A 19,644-nucleotide genomic window follows, 5' to 3' on the forward strand; every position below is an offset into this window, starting at 1 on the left:
TGGGCAGTTTTGTGACATATGAGATTAATAGATACTTCTGGTCAGTCAATAGAGGGAGGGCAGGCAAACAAAGAAGATACCAGAGAGAAATAAAGGCAAAAGATCCTTCAGCCCCAAGAGCAACAGAACAGACTTCATTCCTGAGGACCTATCAGGAGCTAAAATACCAACACAGCTTTATTTCCTATCCTTGGATTCTGCAAGAACCAGATCTTTACAATAAACTGCCCTTTATTTGTGCTAGCCTGAGTGGGTTTGTTACCTCCAAATGAAATGCTTTGAGAATAGGCTCTGTATCTTAATTTGGCTCTATAGGTGGCCCAGCAGAGCACAGTGTTTGACACAGAGTAGGGACTCAGCAACTTGGTTGAAATTCATGACTGTGACTCACCGTTTTTCACTTTCAAACTTTTTAAGTGTTTTTCTACCACACAATTTAACTCATCCATAGAGTACTACTGTTACATTTATTTTCTTTCTTCTTTCTTTCTTTCTTTCTTTCTTTCTTTCTTTCTTTCTTTCTTTCTTTCTTCTTTCTTTCTTTCTTTCTTTTTCTCTTTCTTTCTTTCTTTCTTTCTTTTTTAAAAAATATTTTATTTATTTATTCATGAGAGACACACACAGAGAGAGGCAGAGACACGGGAAGAGGGAGAAGCAGGCTCCATGCAGGGAGCCCGATGTGGGACTCGATCCCAGGACTCCAGGATCATGCCCTGAGCTGAAGGCAGGTGCTCAACCGCTGAGCGACCCAGGCATCCTTATTTTCTTTAATAACAGAAAAAACACAGTTCAAAAAACCCACCAGCCTTCTAAGTAAGAAAAAATATTGAGAACATACACAGTATGATTTCTGAGGCAACTAGAAGCTCTCATATTTACCTGTCCCTCCTCCTTATTTTGTGGGTCTCTGAAACACTATTAGAATTGTTCCTAACGTTGTTTTCTTCTTCCAGTTGTTAATTAAAATACAAAGATCTTGGCCAAAGATTCCTAAAATGTGTTCTGCAAAACTCTGATCTCTCAAGATCCTCCCTGAAAAAAAATTAGACAGGGAGACAAATAAATAGAGAGCCACGGGGTGTTCTCTTCTCATCTTAGAGACTCATGGGCCTGCAGCATTCTATAGGCTCTGAGGACTCGTGCATTGAAGAAACCTACTGTGGCTGGGTTTGGTGGTGGTGAGTATGGTTTAGTCATTAAGGAGACTCTCTGGTGAAGTGACTCTGCCACTCACCGGTTGTGTAACTGACAAAATTAGGATCCTGGGAACCCCTAACTCATAGTTGTATTGAGAGAAAAAATGAAATAATGAATATAAAGCACCCAGCACCTGAACAGCACATAGAAGCAGTCGATAAAAACTGTTGCTATTGTTGTTTTTTAAATCTTTTATTTCATCTGTAAACCCAATGTGGGGCTCAAACTCACAACTTCAAGATCAAGAGTCATATGCTCTACCAACTGAGCCATCAGGTGCCCTGAGATAAACTGTTCTTATTATTAATGTAGCTTTTCCTAAACTTATTGAACTAGGCTTTAAAACAAAAGTCATCCGGACACCTGGGTAGCTTGGCTCAGGGCGTGATCCCGGAGTCCCGGGATCGAGTCTTGCATCGGGCTCCCTGCATGGAGCCTGCTTCTCCCTCCGCCTATGTCTCTGCCTCTCTCTCTCTCTCTGTCTCTCATGAATAAATAAATAAGATCTTAAAAAAATGTAATTAAAAAAGATAAAACACAAGTCATCTATTACACCTCTCAGAATATATACTTTGAGGATATTAGGAGAAGAAAAGCTATTTAAGAGAGGCAGGAGGCAAGAAGCACTGTAAGGGGAAAGAGAAATTAACAGGTAATTTTGCTTATTTCATGATTCTGCTTAATTTAGGGAGGAGACATGTAGGTATAGCCTTCTCTCCAATCCTAGTAGAGTGCCAGGCTCACAGCAGGCATTTAACAAAAAAAGCCTGCTACTTAATTAACTACAAATGCAAATAGCAAGTTTATTTTAACTCTCCTGCATATGCTGTCACCTTATATTTTAACCCATTTCAGAGCAAGAGAAAAATCCTGATCTAAAAAAAGTCTTAGAAAATATTGATCACCTGGACATTTCAAAGCAGGCCTAGAGTTAGTTTTCAGGGCTCCAAAAATACTCCCAGTGTTCCAAAGCCGGCAAAACCAAGGCAAAAGCCTCTCCACACTGCCCACTTTCTTTGGCTCTGAACTTAAGGACAAACCCTAACAACCAGGAGGAAAGCAAAGTGAAATGGCAACGCCTCTGCTACTTAGAAAACAAGTAGTGAACAAGCAGAGGCTGATCCCAGCTCAAGTGCAATTTTAACTGCTTTTCTGTGAGCACTCTGCGCAGAGGTGTGGCTGGTGTTCCCTCTGTCTTGCATAAGAAATTAGCAGCATCCATTCAAAAGAAAAATGATAATTGCTCAGTGGAAAAAAACCAACAACATTAAAGCATAGCATTGTTTCAGAAACACCTGAATGAAGAACGTATAATTAGGGGTAAACAAACCCAGCTCTGGCTGAAGTTTGATAAACATCTCTGAGTCTCGAACCAGTCTCCAAGTATTCGTGTCTCCGTAAGTATGTCATTGCTTTTGTGGCCAGCACCTCTTTGCTTTCCATTGGAGAGATAGGTAGGTACTCAGGCTGACAGATGCATGGAGAGGAATTGCCATATTAATTTATTATATAAAAATTAATATATTAATTTTTAAAAACTCTCATAAAAATTAAAATTAAAATAAAAATAAAAATAAAAAAAAAAAACTCCCTGATGTATGCTACACTCCTCGATCCTTGGCCGCTCCAGGAAGGCAGACCAACATTGAGAATTTGAGAACAAATGGTGAGAAGGAACACTATACAGCTAACGGCAGTATGCAGAGTGGGTAAGAGCATAGGTCTGAGAATCGGAGACACTTGGGATCTCAACTCTGGCCCCCTACATAGTAACAGTGGGATGGCTGGCAATGCACCTCCCCAGTTTAAATTTACTGAAGGAAATGATATGTGAGCTTCCGGAGGTTGTAAGGATGAAATGATAGTATAGTCATAGCATTCAGCTGTGGCCCTGGCAGGTAGCTACAAAAGCTAGCATTTCAGTGAGTCCTATGTGCAGGAATGCTGCTAAATACTTTAAATGCATTATTTCACCTAATCCTCAAAATCACCTTTCCTAACTTATTCCAAAATAGCTTGCATCTATTATCTCCTCTTTGTAGGGAAGGAATCTGAGCTTTAGAGACATTAAGTCATTGGCCACAGGAAGCAGTAGAGCTGAGTTTTGAGTTCACCTCTGGCTGACTCCAGAGCCCTAACTCTTGGCTGCCACATATAATAGAATCAGATGGTAGTTACTTTGTTTACTGAGAACCCACTCTGACCCTGGAGCTTCACAGGTTTCACAAATAACTCGTTTAATATTTGTTATGCTATAAAGCCAGTTTTGCCTCTCATTCTACAGATAGGCAGAAATTCAGGCATCCAAGAGATTAAAAATGATCTTCAGGTCAGACTGCCTACATGGGTCTACCATCTTGTGCTTAGAAGGACTCCGGGCTGGCTTAGTGTCCTGCTGCTGCCATCTTAAAATTCTTAAGCATCTTTTTTTTTTTTTTAAGATTTTATTTATTTGTTTGAGAGAGAGAGACATCGAGAGAGAGAGAGAGCATGATGAAGGGAGAGACAAAAGGAGAGGGAAAAGCAGTCTCCCTGAAAAGCAGGGAGCCCCATGTGGGGGTGGATCCCAGGACGCCAGGGTCATGACCCTAGTGGAAGGCAGACATTTAACTGACTGTGCCACTCAGGTGCCCCTCTTAAGCATCTTTGAAGAAGATCTATATTTGTATTGAGCCCCACAGATGAAGCCGCCAGTCCTGCCTTCTAACTTCTTCCCATTGCACTGCACTTCCATGACTGTGATATGAAAGCCAGCATGAGGGGGCCACTTGCTTCTCTGAAGGCAGCACTAGAATCCTCCTGCCTTAAGGATCCAGAAATAGAAGGCCACAAATTAATGTTTGCCAGCGCTACCTAGCGACAGGACTGTCTTAGAAAATGAATGGACTAGTCATAGAGCTGGAGTTAGAAACAAAAAACATGCTGCCTTCTTTTAAGTACTCTTTCAAGGAAGGGAAACTGGAGTCAGTCTTCAGTGTTCATGGCAACAGCGCCATAGATTTAGTATCAAAGGATAATCAGTACCCTGATCAACACCACACCTAGACACCATCACCCTGCCCGGGAGAACTCTAGAGAAAGAAGGCCAAACAGATAAGGGAATAAATGTTTACCGTGGCATTGTGGCCAAGATGCTGGCTGAATTTAATGTGTCTTGTACAGTAAGAACTTGCAATTGGGTGAGGTAGGGGATGAGCACTTAATCACTATCAAATGTTGGCATACAGCACCCAGAATACCTCTAAACAGAAGAAATCATCAGAGCATGACTCGTCTGTCTTTACCTCTTGATTCTTCATAGTTACCCTTCTTTTCTCTTACCACAAGCATGCTCTGTCCAGATGGCAGGAAATACACCTGTTGCCCACAGGCCTTACATCTTTGTAGCCTGCAACCAAAGTGGAAAGGAGACCAGCTCTTCCCCAGCCTCCCTCTAGCAAATCACAGGGAAAAGTCCTAATTGGCCCTACTTGGGACGATACTAATGCATTAGACCAATCAGGGTGAACAGGGGATAGGGATGCTGTGATTGGACAACCCTGGCTCATGGATCCGCCTATATGCAGTTGATGCTCTGAAAGGCCGATAAGATTGCTTCATTTATTTGATATTCATTATTTATTCAAAATTCAAATTAAGCTGGGTGTTCTGCATTTTATCTGATAAATCTGCCTCCAGAACTCTCCCAGGGGAGAGAGGAGGAGCAAATCCCAATAGAAGGAAGAGTTGTGGACTACCAAGAATACTTGCTGAAGACCATGTTCGGCTCAGCTCCCATTGGTTTCAAACCTGAGCCCAAAAGCCTAGGTCTCAGTCCCAAATTCCAGGAGAAAATGTTAAGTTCCAGTTTTCACTGCCCCATTTTCAGGGTCACACCCTTCACTGGTGAGGTAACATATTACTGATGCTCTAGATTGATTGTTTGTCCCTACTGACTTCTGTGTTCAAAAGCTATTGAAATGCTATTTAAAATTTAAGTTCATTTTTCTAGTGGAATGAATATTAATGGATCCGACCTAATTATACAACACTTATGCCATTTATACATTTGGGTTTGTTATGTTGAAAGTTCAATATGAAGTCTAGTTATTTTTATTTTATTTTTTTAGAAACCAGGATATACTTTTTGAAAATGTTGAACAATTTTTTTTTCTTTTGCCAAAGGCCTATACAATATAATCCTGTTGCAGAATTAACCTATTTAATTGAAAAATATTTAAGGTAACTCTAGCCAATGGCTCAGATATTGCAAACAATATTAAATAGAATTAAATTATTGTACAAAAGGAAAATTTGGATGGCCCCCTGCAATATGTTGAAATGTAATTTATTCTGAAAACCAGGCTCAAGCATTTTGACCTGAAGGTGTATTTAAAAATGAAGATAAAAAATTTCCCTTTCTTCCTCTCTCAATCTTCTGGCAGTCCTTTTGCCCTCCCTTGGATTCTCATCCTCATGTAAAACATGATAATAATGTAGGAAAAAAGTCTAGAACAGCACTGTCCAATTGAAATAAAAGAAAACCAAATATTTAATTTAAAATTTCCTAGTAGCCACATTTTAAAAAGTGAAAAGAAACAGATGAAAGCAATTTTAATTATATATTTTATATATATTTGGAATTTGGAATATAAATATAATTAAATATATATTTTAAACTGCTATATTTTATAATATATATAAAATATATTTATATTCCAAATTTTGTTATTTTTAACATGTAATCACTATAAAAATTACTGAGAGCATATTATATATTCCACTCATAACACATCTCAATTTGGACACTAATTCAATTGGAAATATTTGATCTGTATTTAGCTTTCACAAAATTTATAGTTGAAAGAGTAGATTCATATACCCAAGTTGTTCCAAAAATACTAATTTTCTAATAACTGAATTGAGTTTCATTTCTGATATATCAGTCAGGGTCCACTTAGGAGACAAACCACATCAGTATTTGAGCAGAGAGAATTTCATTCAAGGAACTGTTTGCTACACAAAATTATTAAACAGGCTAAAAGAGAGAATTATATGCTCTCACAGACATAGCAACTACAGGAAGCAGTGACCATGACCAGGGCTGGGGAAACAAAAGGAAGAGATTATAATTAATAAAACTTAGAAACTTAAAAGGAGGGCCTTATGGAGATAAATCAGCCCTTAGAGAGAGAGGCAATGTTTGTGTGGTGCTGCATCAGCATTTGAAGGATTTCAAATTAACTGCAGTAAAACTTTTGTTTTCATTTCCAAACATTGTAATACCAGGTTCAGTACATTTTTACATGGCTGCTGAAAGGAGCCAAAACTTATTTTATTCTAGACATAAATTAAAAGCATTAAGCTGATGAAGAGATGGACTGGAAAGGTTATTAAAATTTTCATGGTGGGAAGAGATAACTCCCAAAATTGTCTTCTTCGATTTTAGTCATAGACAAATGATCACCTCTTCCAGGGATTAGCAAACTATGGGATGGGGGTCAAATCCAGTGTGCTACCTGTTTTTATAAATAAAGTTTTATTGGAACAGCCATGGTCATTTATTCATGTGTTGTTTATAGCTGGTTTTCCACCTCAATGATAGAGGTCAGTAGTTGCAACAAAGATCATATGCGCCTACAAAGCCTAAAATATATACTGTTTTGCTCTTTATAGAAAAGTTTTGGCTGGATGGCTCAGCTGTTGAGCATCTGTCTTCGGCTCAGGGCCTGATCTCGGATTCCCAGGATCGAGTCCCATGTTGGGCTTCCTGTGTGGAGCCTGCTTCTCCTCCCTCTGCCTGTGTCTCTGCCTCTCTCTCCGTGTCTCTCATGAATAAATAAATAAAATCTTAAAAAAAAAAAGTTTGCAGAATCCCGATCTAAATCTTTGCTGAAATAAATGTTCATTTAAACGTGATACTAGTAGCAAAGCATTTCCTAATATGCCAGACAATAAATGTCTCTGTAGTGCGCAATCCAGCACCTGTTTCTTAATGTTGGCTTGCTTTAAGTTTTCCTAAAATCTTAGGAACCACATAAGGCCTGCAAACACATGCATTACAAATAGCCTGGCTACCCATTATCTCCTCTAGATTTCTAAGTTCTCCTGTACATATTTTTTCATGGAATATATTTTAAACTTAAGACTAGAGTATATCCATATATCTATTTAAATATTAAATTCCCTCGAAATAAGAAGACTAATCAATCAGTACAAGAAACAGAAAAAACTCAATACACATATTATGGGGCAAAATAAATCTTATTCATTGTCAACATCAATTGCAGTGCAAAATTATATTTAATTTTCTATTCATTACATTAAAATTGTACAAAGTCTGAGAGATTCTTTCCAAATAACTTTTTTTCCCAAATAACTTTTAATAATACAATTTTTCCAGCAATACGAATGCCAATATTTTTACAGCCATTTTAAAGCTCTAAGATTTAAAAAAAAATTCAATATCCCATTTAGGCTCTCATGTAGAAAGCTAATGTGTTTAATTTTAGGGTCTTAGGCAAAAGCTGCAACTCTTAAAGAGAAAACAAATTTTAAAAAGTGAGAAAACAAAATCTAGACTGTTCTCTTAGACTTTTTTTTTTTTCAAGAAGGCAGCTGTATTCTTCTTCTTCTTCTTTTTTTAAGATTCTTTTTATTTATTTGTCAGAAAGAGAGATTGAGCGCAAGCAGGGGGAGCAAAGGCAGGCTCATCTGCTAAGCAGGGAGCTGGATTCCAGCTCCATCCCAGGAGCCCAGGATCATGACCTGAGCCAAAGGCAGCCGCTTAACCAACTGAGCCACCAAGGCGCCCCTCTCTTGGACTATTTATTTATTTATTTATTTATTTATTTATTTATTTATTTTTATTTATTTATGATAGTCACAGAGAGAGAGAGGAGAGGCAGACACACAGGCAGAGGGAGAAGCAGGCTCCATGCACCGGGAGCCTGATGTGGGATTCGATCCCGGGTCTCCAGGATCGCGCCCTGGGCCAAAGGCAGGCTCCAAACCGCTGCGCCACCCAGGGATCCCTCTCTTGGACTTTTTAATAATGTTATTCTTATTGCCCTTCATCATGTGGGCAATCTATTTCTTTATCTAAAGTCACAGTCAGACATGCAAATGAACAAGAAGGCAAATAGCCGCCAATGTTATTCAGAGCATAAACAAATTCCGAAATTTGAGCATAGTCCCTTCAATAAAAAGCTTGCCATTGTGGGAACTTGATAAAACTTCCTTTTCCTCTCCCTCCCTCACCTACTTCCTTTCCTTCTGGCTTATTTCACTCAGCATCATGTCTTTAAAGTGCATCCATGTTGTAACATATGTCAGAATTTCCTTCCTTTAAAAGTTGAGTAATATTTCATTGTTACAGTTGCAATTTTTAAAAATGTCACTTTTAGAAGTAGAAAGATGCATGAAAAGATGAGTAAGGAGCTCATGAATTCTCCCAGGAGCCACCACTCTTCTTCTTCCCCGGAGCAGCCTGAGGTGACCTCCAGAGATGGTTTGCTACTTGCTGGACCCAGAAAACCCTATAAAATCATGCAAGTTAAGAGGTTCAAATCTTTGTGTTCACTTTAAGAACACGCGTGAAAGTGCCCAGGCCATCAAGGGTATGCATATCTGAAAAGTCACCAAGTATCTGAAAGATGTCACTTTGCAGAAGCAATGTGTGCCATTCCATCACTACAATGGTGGAGTTGGTAGGTGTGCACAGGCCAAACACTGGGGCTGGACACAGGGTCGGTGGCCCAAGAAGAGTGCTGAATTTTTACTGCACATGCTTAAAAATGCAGAGAGTAATGCTGAGCTTAAGGGTTTAGATGTAGATTCTATGGTCACTGAGCACATCCAGGTGAACAAGGCCCCTAAGATGTGACATAGAACCTATAGGGCTCATGGCCAGATCCACCCACACATGAGCTCTCCCTGCCACATCGAGATGATTCTTACTGAAAAAGAGCAGATTGTTCTTAAACCAGAAGAGGAGGTTGCACAGAAGAAAAAGATACCCCAGAAGAAACTGAAGAAAAAAAAAAAACTTATGGCCCAGGAGTAAATTCTGCATAGAATAAATACAAAAAAAAAAAAAAAAAAGATGAGTAAGGACAGAGAAATTAAATAATATAAGCAATAAAGTAGACTAATAAAATTATATTACATTGGTATCCTACCAATACAGAGCATGCATTTTTTATGACTATAAAATGTGCAAAAATTGATGATATATTTGACTACAAAAAAATCCTTAAAACTCAGGTAGAGTACTCACAGAACTACAAGAATATTACAAATAAATAACAAACTAATGACTAAAATTATCTTAATATTTTGGAAGTTAAGAAACACTTTCCTAAATAACCTCTGAATAAAAGAAATTTAATTTTTTTAAAAGATTTTATTTATTTATTTATTTATTTATTTATTTATTTATGAGAAGCAGAGAGAGAGAGAGAGGCAGAGCCATAGGCAGAGGAAGAAGCAGGCTCCATGCAGCTTGCCTGATGTGGGACTGGATCCCAGCATCCAGGAATCATGCCCTGAGCTGAAGGAAGACGCTCAACTGCTAAGCCACCCAGGCGTCCCTCAAAGAAATTTTAAAATGACATTACATGCTATCTAGAAAGCATGGGAAAAAGAATAATTTACATTAAATATTTTATATTAACAGCTTAATTATATTCAGAGGAAAATGCACAACCTCAAATTCCTTCATGTTTGAAGAAAATCGAAAATGTAATTTAAACTCATTATTATGGCCTAAATTATATCTACCCAAAATTCGTATGTTGTAGTCCAAACCCCAGTTCTTCAGAATGTGACTATATTTGGAGACAGAGCCTTTAAAGAGGTAACTAGGGTCCACTGAGGTCCTATGAGTGGGCTCTAATCCAGTATAACTGGTGTCCTTATAAGAAGAAATTTGGACATACAAAGAGATACAAGGGAGCCATGCACTTGGAAAAAGATTGAACAAATCAAACCTGTTAACATCTTGACCTTGGATTTCTAGCCTCCAGAATGGAGAAAGTGAGAAAGTACATTTCTGCTGGTTAAGCCACTCACTGTATGGTATTTTGTTATAGCAGCCCTAGGAAATTAACATATTCATCTAAATAATTAGTAAAATAAAAACAAAATAAATCAAAGGAAGTATGCAGTAGGGATTTAAAAAGACAAAGTATAAAACTGATAAAATAGAAAAACAAAAATAGAAAAAGGAAAAAAAAATGATGTTATGAAAAAATGATGTAATAAAATCAGTAAATTGTTACTGGAATAGAAAAAAATGATATAGAGAGAAATAAGTAAGATTAAGAATAGGCTCATAATCATGAATATAAAAGATGAAAATAATTATAAGAACATACATTGGGGGGCAGCCCGGCTAGCTCAGCGGTTTAGCGCCGCCTTCAGCCCAGGGCCTGATCCTGGAGACCCGGAATTAAGTCCCACCTCAGGAGGGAAGGAAGGAGGAAAGAAGGAGGAAGGAAGGGAAGAAGGAAGGAGGGAAAGAAGGGAAGAAGGAAAGAAGGAAGGAAGGAGGAAGGAAGGGAAGAAGGAAGGAGGGAAAGAAGGAAGGAAGGAGGAAAGAAAGAAGGAGGGAGGAAAGGATGAACCTAATTCTAATTGAGTTTATAGATTTACACATTTATGGAACCAACAGGAGGCTAGAAGAATAAACTGAACAATCCCAGGAGAAGTTAAGAGCCAAATCCAGAATGTGAGAAAATCAACAAATTCAATGACTTCGTTCTTTCAAATCTAATGGTAAGAATAAAAGGGGAAGGGATGAATCATAGATGAAAAGAAAATTGAGAAATAGAACAACAAAGTATGCTGCTGTATGGTCATTTTTCGATCCTGATCTGAACAAATGATAAAAAGTCATTTTTAATTTTTATTTATTTATTTTTAAAAAGATTTTATTTATTTATTATTTATTCATGAGCGACACAGAGACAGGCAGAGATATAGGCAGAGGCAGAAGCAGGCTCCTTGCAGGGAGCCCGATGCAGGACTCCATCCCAGGACCCCGGGATCGTGACCTGAGCCAAAGGCAGATGCTCAACCACTGAACCACTCAGGCACCCCAAAAGTCATTTTTTAGATTAGTCAGGGGAACTTGACTATGGGTTGTGTGACCTGATTCCAAAGAATTTTTGTTAATTTTGTTAGTTGTAGAAATGGTATGTGACATTTATTTATTTATTTATTTTATTTGCATTTATTCTATGCAGAATTTACTCCCGGGCCATAAGTTTTTGTTTCTTCAGTTTCTTCTGGGATATCTTTTTCTTCTGTGCAACCTCCTCTTCTGGTTTAGGAACAATCTGCTCTTTTTCAGTAAGAATCATCTCAATGTGGCAGGGAGAGCTCATGTATGGATTAATCTGGCCATGAGCCCTGTAGGTTCTACGTCGCATCTTGGGGGCTTTATTCACCTGGATGTGCTCAATGACCAGAGAATCTACATCTAAACCCTTAAGTTCAGCATTACTCTCCGCCTTTTTAAGCATGTGCAGTAAAAATTCAGCACTCTTCTTGGGCCACCGACCCTGTGTCCAGCCCCACTGTTTGGCCAACTCCACCATTGTAGCGACGGAATGGCACACACTGCTTCTGCAAAGTGACATCTTTCAGATACTTGGTGGCTTTTCGAATATGCATACCCTTGATGGCCTGGGCAGTTTCACGTGTGTTCTTAAAGTGAACACGAAGATTTGAACCTCTCGACTTGCATGATTTTGTAGGGTTTTCTGGGTCCAGCGAGTAGCGAACCATCTCCGGAGGTCACCTCAGGCCGCTTGGGGGAAGAGCGGTATGTGACATTTAAAGTATCTTTATCTGTTAGATGTGAGTACTTAAGTGTGTGTGAGTGACATTACATAGTGTCTGAAATTTGATTTTAAATACTCCAGAACATGGGTGCCTGGCAGTCGGTAGAACATGTGACTCTTGATCTCGAGGTTGTAAGTTTGAGCCCACATTTTGTGTAGGGATTACTTACACATATATAAACAAACACTCCAGGAAGGGAAAAAAAAAGTGTCTACGTGTGGTGGAGAAAGCTATATTGGTGAAATAAAATTGATGAAATGCTGAGTATGCTGGAGTTTGTAGACTGTCCTCACCACTTTTGTGTATATTTGAAAATATCTGTAATTAAAATTGAAAATAAAATTCTAAAATTCAGACTTTCACCTGAAGAAAAAATGTTTCTGCTCATAGTTTTGGTGTAAGTAGACATTGCCAGGGTTTGCCAACGTGGACATTTATCATTATTTAGAAATGTAGATCTTATACCTCTGACTGGCACAATGAGATATTTGGGAATTCCTAATTTTGCCTGCACCATTACACATATTTTTCAAAAAAGACAAAGGAAATCAGAGTAAAAACAGATTTGGATGGGCACCTAGTTGGCTCAGTCAGATGAACATGTGACTCTTGGTCTTGGGGTTGTGAGTTTGAGCCCCATGTTGGGTGTGGAGATTACTTAAGTAAATAAAACTTTTTTTTTTAATTTTTATTTATTTGTGATAGTCACACACACAGAGAGAGAGAGAATAAGGCAGAGACACAGGCAGAGGGAGAAGCAGGCTCCATGCACCGGGAGCCCGACGTGGGATTCGATCGCGGGTCTCCAGGATCGCCCTGGGCCAAAGGCAGGCGCCAAACCACTGCGCCACCCAGGGATCCCCAAGTAAATAAAACTTAAAGAAAAAAACAGATTTGGAGAAGATGTGGGAATAAATATGTCTGAAAAGCCAAAAAGGAAAACAACAGCTTCTTGAGACACAACCTAACTTCACTGTAAGGTATTTATTATATAAGAATGGTTGAGGCTTTCCGGTTCCCTGAGAAGAAATATAAGTCATCCAACTACCTGCCTATCCAAAAGGCAGTTTTGTAGGGAAAAAGGCACCATGAGTATTTTAAGGGATGCATTCTCTCTACTGTACTAAATCCTACAAAGGGATGTACTTAGTTACCTTTGAGTGAGGAGACTGTAAACGCTAAGCTGACAGTTGTTGGGTATGACGGGCTCATCACACTCGCTCTGTACCTGTCCTGCCTGCTAGAGTGTTAGTGTCCTGAGAGTAGGGCCTGGGCTTGTAGTCATGACACAATCCCATCCCGTCTCCATGCCCGGAGCACCATCAGTGCTCAATGAATGATATTTAACTGATTGAAAACCTTTTTTGTTATAAAATGATTTCTCAATCTTCCCCAACGTATTCTATATGATAAAAGTTTGTTTTCATTGAGAAATGGCAAATAAAGGCTTCAGTTCCCCTGCAGATTAAATACTAAAAATCCCCATAACCGTTTTTTTGTTCTTATGGGACTTCATGGGCTCAAAAGACATTTATAATGCCGACTAATGCTCGGGGAAGTTAGCCAAGAGCTCCACCATCACCCGGGAGTTTCGAAACCTTGCGAACTTTCCTCCTGGTGTGTTTCAGAGTATTCAAGCTCAATCTGCACTGGGAATGTACTGGCTTACGTTGACATTTTTGTCTTTCCCTACCTCCTCCCAAGTAACACTGCAGTTTCTTTTCAGGGTCATCCACGATTCCAGCAGCCTTTTTGTGGAAGATAGCTCTACATGCTTTCCTCCGCTCTCACGGCTCTAATAAGAGACAATCCCCAGAGCACAGTACAGTTTCTCAGCAGGATAAAAGCTAGTTTCTATAAGGTAATATTTCTCTCTTGAGAAAGTATAGTTTGTAACTCTGGCACTATCAAATTTCCAGGTCATCTTTGCTTGCTGGGAAAAAGAATCCTTGCGAAGAGAAGTTGCTCCCTGGAGGGAGAAGGCAACGATCTCCCCCAAAACTGACCCCTGCGTCCTGGAAGGATGGCTACAATGGGCCATGGGGAGGCCGCCGAGCTGTTGGGCAGAGGAGGTCTGGGGGACCACAGAAGGGAAGATCCCTTAAATGGAATGGCCTTCTGTAAAGCTCTCGCAGGCTGACCAACGCGGTCATCAACCGTGCTCTGATCATTTTTAAGTTGTTGAAGTGGCTCAGCGGATTAATAGGATATTGCCCTGGCTTTCTCAAATGCACGCACACAGAATTATTTAATGCCATTTTCAAGGGCAAAAAGGAAGAGATCTGATAGCCCTGCAAGTGAACAGAGAATAACGACATAACAACAGAGCCCCCATCTCCACCACCAAATGGAGAGGAAGAGTGCTGTGTGGGAGAACGCAAGCCTTCCCATTGCACCCGACTTGCCCTCTCTCCATTTAAACTCCTGGCCAGCTCCTCTCTACTTTATGGGGCCCCTCATCTCAGAGCTGCTGAGGGGAGGTCCACTGCCCTCTAACACAAACCCAAAGGTACACATACCTGCTCATCTCACTGCATTTCTAGTTTCACCCCAGTCAGGAGAACACTGCCAGGCAACTTCTTTGTGACCTTTGGAGTTTACCTCCATTTTTCAAGAATCTAGATAGACCTAGTAAAGGGGGGAAAAGAACCATTTGACGTAGAGTTGCACGCTGGGTAGCTGATTCAGGTTGAGGTTTGCAACACAATTATTTGGTTCTATTGACCGAATGTCTTACCTGCTCTATTATCTGTTTTTTCAGATGTGAGCTGTTTTTGATTTTTAATTGCTCTTATTTACCAAATGTCTTACTCATTACACTATCTGGTTTTTCAGATGCGCCCTCTTTTTTATTTCACTGTGAAGAGTCTAGCCTAACAAAATTAGTAACTTGCTCAATAATCCAAGAGTTGCCGAGCACCCCGTACAGGTTGAGCTGATAGATTCCGTAGCAGTGACTAGCACTTCTTTGTCTTAATCCGTATGATCAATGCTTTTCATAAGAACTAAAGAATTTGCCTTCAAAAGGAAATTTTAAATACTGACAATTTATTGATAAGAATCAAATATTTTGTTGCATCAAATGCCTTCAAGATTCAAAGGGACTGTTTCAGTATCCTCCCATTATCTTCTAAAAACAAACAAGCAAACAAGTAAACCTTTGGAATCTTTTAGAATTTAAAGAAGTTATATTAATGCTTAAATTTCTGAAAATACCCATGTAGATGAATATATACTGATATGTCTATGGGAGGAGGTAACAATGGAAAATCTTTCCAAAAAAGTGTAATGTCCATGATAGATTGAATGAATATATTTTATAATATTTTGGGTGTTTACTTTTTGTCATTCTTTTTTTTTTCACTCAAATACTGGGCGGAAAAAAATTTTTTTATATTTATACTGTTTTGAGAAGGTCTATGTTGCTTTACTGGGGCCAAACATATAATTAATTAGAATTCCATAATAATACAGTTCACTGTAAAGATTCCGATATGCCATGGGACAAATCATGTCCAAAAAAATCATAACTGCACAGAGAGCATATGCCCATCCATTTGATTTCCTTCTAAGGATTTTACTTTCTTGGTGCACTATACTGTCTTTGGCCAACTACATTATCATTTGAGTTTTAATCAGTTCTCATAAACTCTCTTTACACACACAGACACACACACACACACACGATATATACAATGAATTTATAGGTCTTTTAACCACTTGAACTCTCAGCCATTAGCTGTGTGTATTCAATTACCAAAAATGTCTTTTAGAGTTCCTTGTCTCAAAGGTATTTGTTCTTGCAGCTATATTCATTAAGAAATAGCTTCATAAAGGCAGATTAGCCAGGTGAAGGTCCATGTGGTTATGTAACAGAGAGATAAAGCTATTCAAAGTTTTAAATTTTTTCCTTTTAAGGCTTCAGATCACCCAGGAGCTGACATGGAAAGACCAAAAATTTACATACCTTTGTGCGTTCACAGTTAACTCACTTCAACACATACTCACTTGGGCTTGGTCCTCGGGTTCAAAGATGAACACCCCATGGTTCCTCTTGAAGGAGCTAACAACCTGAGAGAAATTGGTAAATAAGATAGCCAACTGTGTAACAGTATAATAACTCTGAAGTTATCACTATGAATGAAAGAATCTGAGACTATATCAGAGCAAATGATCAATTCCTCCTGGAGAATGTGTGGAAAGGTCATAGACTCACTTTATTGGCTGCTTCCAAATATTCAGTTCTTCCTTTGGGTGGGACCCTAAGGGATTGTTTCCCATTTTGGTGCCAGGGATGAGTCTTCACAAGTACAACCCACTCCAAGACTCCTGGCAGATGATTAGCTCAAAACCAGACTCTTATTTTCATTGGCTGTAGGGACTGGTTCAAGGAACCTAAACTGATGCACTCGGATGGAAACTTACGACTTTTGTTTGAAAATTCCACCCTTCCTTCCATTTTCTTTCCATCACAAGTCTCCTTTGCCCTTCCCTTTTTCTCTCAGACCTCTTGGTTTTGAGGGCCCTGTGGTTCCATTTGGTCTTCTCTTCTCTACCTACTTTGGCTTCCTTGCTGATTCATCCAGTTGTATGGCTTTAAGTATTATCTGTATGCCAACAATTTTGAAATGTATCTTGCCAGTCTAGACTTCTCTCCCAAATGTAGATTCAGATCCCTCTGCTTACTTGACATCTTCACCTGGTGTCCAATAGACTTCTAAAATTCCACATGTCTGAAACCTAAGACTGGATCTTCCTCCCCAGACCGGCTAAGCCAAAAATTTTGAAGACATTCTTGACTCTTCCATCATGTCTCACATCCTATCTGTCAGGAAATCCTGTTAGCTTTATATTCAGATTCTTTCCCGAATCTCACCATGTCTCATCACTTCCCCTACTACCACCCTGGTCCTGCCATATTATTTCTTGCCAAGATCAACAGACTCTTTTGAGTCTACTAACTGGTTTCCTAGATTCCATCCTCACTTCTCTACAGTCTACTTTCAACACAGCAGCCACAGAGATCCTCTTAAACTTGAGTTGGATCATTTACTCTTTAACTCAAAGCCCTGCCGATGAAAAGCCCTTATAGTGGCCCATGTGACTTGGCCCTCTGTTACTTCCATGATCTAATACTCAACTGCTAATCCCTTACTCACTCCACTTCAGCTATCTTGGCCTCCCGATTCTGTTTAAACATGCAGGGAATATTCCTGCTCAGGATCTTTGTGCTGGTTGTTTCTTATGCCTGGAACACTCTTCCCCAAGCCATCCACATGTCTCTCTTACATCTTCATGGCTTTTGCTCAAATGCCATTTTCTTGATGAAGGCTCCCTGATCACCTACACAAACTACTACCCACCACTTCCTGCACTCCCAATCATCCTCCACCTGCATTATGTTTTTATTTCTCCATAGGCTTTGTCATCATTTAACATGATAGATGATTTATATATGTGTAAAATTTATGTATATAAAATATAAATATATAAGTATAAAATACATACATACATACATATATACACTTTTAAAAAATATGTATCTTCTCCTATTTGAATGCCTGTTCCACAAGGGCAGGGACCTTCAATTAGTTTTGCTTACTGTCATATCACAAAAACAGAGAAAGTTATTTTAAAAATCTATTTATTTATTGTAGAGAGACAGAGAGAGCATACATACAGGACCTTGAGATCATAACTTCAGCCGAAATCAAGAGGTGGACACTCAACCGACTGACCCAGGCAGGCACCCCTACTGAATACATATTTTTAAATAAATAAATAAGATAGGAAAGTCACAAAGGGAAAGAACTGAGAGAATTGGATCCAAAGCCCTGATCAAACTATGCCTGAAGTCCATGCTGAACCTTTTTCAGTATCCTTTAGGCCACTACTGGATTTTACTTTTTAAGCCAGTTTGAGTTCAGTTTTCTGATACTTACCCACAAAAGCAGCCTGAGAAATACAGATGGGAAGAGAAACTTCAGAGACCTCATATGAGGAGGACCTTAAAGGTGAAGAGGATTGGAATGTCTGGCTGGCTCAGTTGGTGGAGCATATGACTCTTGATCTCAGGGTTGTGAATTCAAGCCCCACATTGGATTTTGAGATTATTTTTAAAAAAATCTTAAAAAGAAAATAGGTGAATAGACTCTCATACTCCTTCATAGCCATGACCCTGGAAAGAGTGGTCTGCACACCTTGCACACCTTATCTGCATTTCCTCCTCAACCCTAAGCAGGCTTCCACACTTAGCACAGTGGTGAAACTGCAGTCAGGCCACCGGGGATCTTTTGATTGGACATTTGTTCAACTCTTATCTTGTTGTCCTCTCTGTAGGTTGTCTATGCAGAGTTGGCCTCATACATCTCTCTATGTCATACCTTTTATTATACTACTTTCTCCTAGATTCCCCAATTTCTTTCTGGAAACTGCTTTACCCCTCCATGATAGAGGCTTGGCATCTTATAAAAGTTGGTGTTTTCCAGAGCTATTATCTGTGGACCATATCATCTCTTACTCTGCAGTCTCCCAGTGAGGGATCTCACCCATTCCCATGACTTCTGTGTGTGTAGATGATATGCTGCTCATTCCCAAATTTCTGGGTCCACCTTAGACCTCAGAATATCACACACACACACACACACACACACTTCCGTAGCCAAGCAGATGGTAACTCTTAGATCTCCTATAGAAATCTCAAGCTCAATAAATGGAATTCATTGATTGATTCTGAAGTAAAGTCCTACACCTGTATTCCCTATTTGAATGGTTCCATTTGACTCTTTCTTTCCTCCCTACTACCTAACTTCCAGTTGATTCCCCAGCCATTTCTCCCTTAGATAAAAGCAGCCACCTGTGCTCCCAGCCTCAAGGGCCATTTTCTGCCTCTCCCCTCCACAACACCAATCCTTTCTGTAACTGGTGTTCATTACTGGGAACAGCACCCCACCTAGGGGGCATTTGGGAAAGGTGACCAGGGTGGGGGGTACTTTTTGTTATCTTGAAGATCGTGAGGCAGTGCAAGCATTTAATTATCAGGGTCCAGACACCCTGCAGTACCTGGGGCAGCCACATGTCCCTCGAATGTCCTGCCAGACAGTCAATATTGTGCTGCCAAAGCAATTGACTGTTGAAATAATTTTCTTTTTATTTCTTCTTTATCTTATAATTAGGGCATTATGTTGATTTAAAAAATACTGCACGTAGATAGATTGTATCATCTATGAGTTTTTTATTTCATCATAATGAACATGTTGACATGAGCTGTTTGCTATGAAAACATAGTACACCCACTCTGGAAAAGTGTGTGGAGGTTCCTCAAAGAGTTAAAAATAGACCTGCCCTACGACCCAGCAATTGCACTGCTGGGGATTTACCCCAAAGATACAGATGCAATGAAACACCAGGACACCTGCACCCCGATGTTTATAGCAGCAATGTCCACAATAGCCAAACTGTGGAACGAGGCTCGGTGTCCATTGACAGATGAATGGATAAAGAAGATGTGGTCTATGTTTATAATGGAATATTCCTCAGCCATTAGAAACGACAAATACCCACCATTTGCTTCAACGTGGATGGAACTGGAGGGTATTATGCTGAGTAAAGTAAGTCAAT

General features: G+C 39.4%; 1 long non-coding RNA gene and 2 pseudogenes across 2 annotated transcripts in view; 1 reads left to right on the forward strand and 2 right to left on the reverse strand.

The window, feature by feature from the left end:
• LOC125755574 (uncharacterized) overlaps nt 1–19,644 on the reverse strand; it is a 43,886-nt gene that overhangs the window by 2,781 nt on the left and 21,461 nt on the right. Inside the window, exons 2-3 of one of the 2 annotated variants that reach the window (XR_007412359.1) lie at nt 16,033–16,095; nt 14,544–14,652 (exon numbers count right to left, since the gene is read on the reverse strand). This is a non-coding gene — a long non-coding RNA (uncharacterized LOC125755574). Of the gene's footprint in view, nt 1–14,543; nt 14,653–15,991; nt 16,096–19,644 lie in introns of both variants that reach the window. The other variant, XR_007412360.1, reaches the window with a different exon arrangement.
• LOC125755572 (60S ribosomal protein L17-like) lies at nt 8,684–9,241 on the forward strand (annotated as a pseudogene).
• Nucleotides 11,392–12,000, reverse strand: LOC125755573 (60S ribosomal protein L17-like; annotated as a pseudogene).

This window comes from Canis lupus, chromosome 8 (genome assembly GCF_003254725.2).
Source record: "Canis lupus dingo isolate Sandy chromosome 8, ASM325472v2, whole genome shotgun sequence".
NCBI lineage: Eukaryota > Metazoa > Chordata > Mammalia > Carnivora > Canidae > Canis > Canis lupus.